This window comes from Oratosquilla oratoria, chromosome 23 (genome assembly GCF_046742065.1).
Source record: "Oratosquilla oratoria isolate Oo_2021 chromosome 23, ASM4674206v1, whole genome shotgun sequence".
Lineage (NCBI taxonomy): Eukaryota > Metazoa > Arthropoda > Malacostraca > Stomatopoda > Squillidae > Oratosquilla > Oratosquilla oratoria.
In genome coordinates this window covers 3,129,841-3,132,340 of record NC_134799.1, presented here as the reverse complement: position 1 = coordinate 3,132,340, position 2,500 = coordinate 3,129,841, and the positions used below count along the sequence as shown (strand labels likewise).

General features: G+C 44.5%; 1 protein-coding gene across 1 annotated transcript in view; it reads left to right on the top strand.

Annotated features, from left to right (window-relative positions):
* bwa (alkaline ceramidase) overlaps window positions 1–2,500 on the top strand; it is an 80,581-nt gene that overhangs the window by 41,870 nt on the left and 36,211 nt on the right. The window contains exon 2 of the mRNA XM_076206508.1: window positions 1,436–1,543. The gene's annotated coding sequence lies outside the window, so the exon portion shown is untranslated. The remainder of the gene's footprint in view (window positions 1–1,435; window positions 1,544–2,500) is intronic.

The following is a 2,500-nucleotide window of genomic DNA, read 5'->3' as shown; positions in this document are numbered from 1 at the left end:
ATACTGGCACCTTTGCCCTAAGTGCTTCAACTTCCAGTGCAAGTTGAAGTCAACTCACCACAGGATCAAACCAACAGGAAAATGTATATATAAATAAATAAAGAATAAAATTAAATAAAATTTCTATCTTCTATCTAAAACCAAAATCAATAAGTTTATATTTTCTATCCCTCTGAACGTCATGTGATTCTGTTTAGCTTAATAGGGAAACTGTCGTATTCTTGCCTAAAGAGCGAAAGTTTAAATATTAAGTCCCGGCTAACGCCTCTCGACCCTGTAACGATTCAAAACATAACCAATGGCTCGGTACGCGACACAGTCCGCATGCTTCATGCAGTTAGCATTCTGGGGACTTCAGTGGCACCCCTACGGAGCAGAGGGACTCAGCATTCTTTGGTAACCGGAGACGACCAACCTCCTTTTTTGCTGCTTTTTGTTAACAGAATTCTAAAACAGTGATATTTCCTTTGGAGCTAGACGCCAGCGTTTCTGATTCTGTAGTGTGTATCTGTACGTCGATACCCGTGTTGTTATTTTTGTGTCCCCGTGTGCGTTTTTAACCTGAGTTTTAACCCTCCCTTTCCCCTTTGTGTACGTCTGGGTGCCTGTGTGTATTCGTGTATACATGTGTGCACATGTCTGTAATCGTTTACAAGTGTGTGTGTGTGTATTTACCTAGTTGTATTTACCTAGTTGTATTTTACGGGAAGGGGAGCTATATTCGTGGGGTCCCGTCTTCATATCTCATTTTATCTAAACTATTTTTAAATTCATGTATTGTTTTTTGCACACACCACTTTCTCATCTAACTTGTTCCAACTGTTTATTACTCTGTGAGGAAAGCTGTTCTTTTTCAGATCTCTTCTATAGCTGTCTTTCTTGATTTTCTTTCCGTGTCCTCTTGTATTTCTATCATCCCATTTTATCAGAATCTCTCTATCAATAATTTCTATGCCTTTCATGATTCTGTAAATAGCTATCAAATCTCCTCTCTCTCTTCTTGGCTCTAGTGTTTGTAGTTCAAGTTTTGCTAGTCTCTCTTCATATGATAGTTTTGAGAGTGTTGGTGTGTGCGTGTCCGTGTGACGACGGCGTCACTTTCAAGGTGCTAAAAGAGGCGCGTCCACCTCTTTTTTATATCTTTTTTTCTATTTTTTTTTTCTATCGTGTTCCACTTTTTCTTTTGACCTGTCTCCTTCTTTTCGTCACTTTTATTTATTTATTTATTTATTCATTTATTTATTTATTATTTGCTCCTTCTCATAACCCTGCTTCTTCTGTTATCCCTTCTACATCTACCATCAACCTCCTCCTCCACTTCATCTCTGTTTTATTATCTCTAAATATTCATTATATGATGACAATAACAAAACGAAATAACCTTATATATAAAATATACATTACTGACAGCATCAATGTATTCCTGAACCCCCAGGTCACCTTCCACTCGCCATGCAAAAGCAAAACAGAGATCGACATCATCAACTACAGGATCCCGTGAACTCGTAATCTTGGCCTGGCTTCTGCAGAGAACCCAACCCAGGTAAGTGACGTCACGGCAATGGGAGACGCTGATTGGACAATCGCAAAGGGGGGAACGGGAGTGTGACGTCAGTCCTGCCACTGCTGAGATTCTCAATTGGGAGGAGGGTGAGCAGGAGGAGGAGGAGGAGGAGGAGGAGGAGGAGGAGGAGTAGGAGAGAGGAGGAGTGAGAAGGAGGACAAGGAACCGGGGGAAATGAAGACGCTACCATGTCCCCCCAGAATGTTTTTGTTGTCTACTTTTTATGTGCGCCACGGACTCGTAGATGCGCGAACACGTCCTGCGCCGGACCCCCTCCCCCCTCCCCATCCACTCCCTCCACCTCCCTCCCCCTCCAACCCACCACTGTCTTGCAAGTAAGACACCACCATTCACATCGGGCAGGCTCATCTTGGAAGCCCCGAGTTGATTCTAAGAGGGAGAAAAAGAGAGAGAGAGAGAGAGAGAGAGAGAGAGAGAGAGAGAGAGAGAGAGAGAGAGAGAGAGAGAGAGAGAGAGAGAGAGAGAGAGAGGGAGGGAGAGAGAGAGGGAGAGAGAGAGGGAGAGAGAGAGGGAGAGAGGGAGAGAGGGAGAGAGAGACAGACAGAGAGGCAGACAGAGAGGTGAGGGAGGGAGAGAGAAGAGAGACAGTTTGGGGAAGAGAGGGAAGGACGGAGAGAAAGGGAATAAAAAGGAGAGAGAGGGAAGAGGGGGAGAGAGGGAGGGAGAGAGAGAAAGAGTAAAAGAGAAAGAGAAAAAGAGAAAAAAAAAGAGAGTGGAGGAGAGAGTGAGAGAGAGAGAGAGAGTGAGAGAGAGAGAGAGAGTGGGAGAGAGAGAGAGAGGGGCGGAGAGAAGAGAGAGAAAGGGGCGGAGAGAAGAGAGAGTGTGTGTGTGAGAGAGAGAGAGAGAGAGAGAGAGAGAGAGAGAGAGAGAGAGAGAGAGAGAGAGAGAGAAAGAGAGAACGAGGGAGAACGAGAG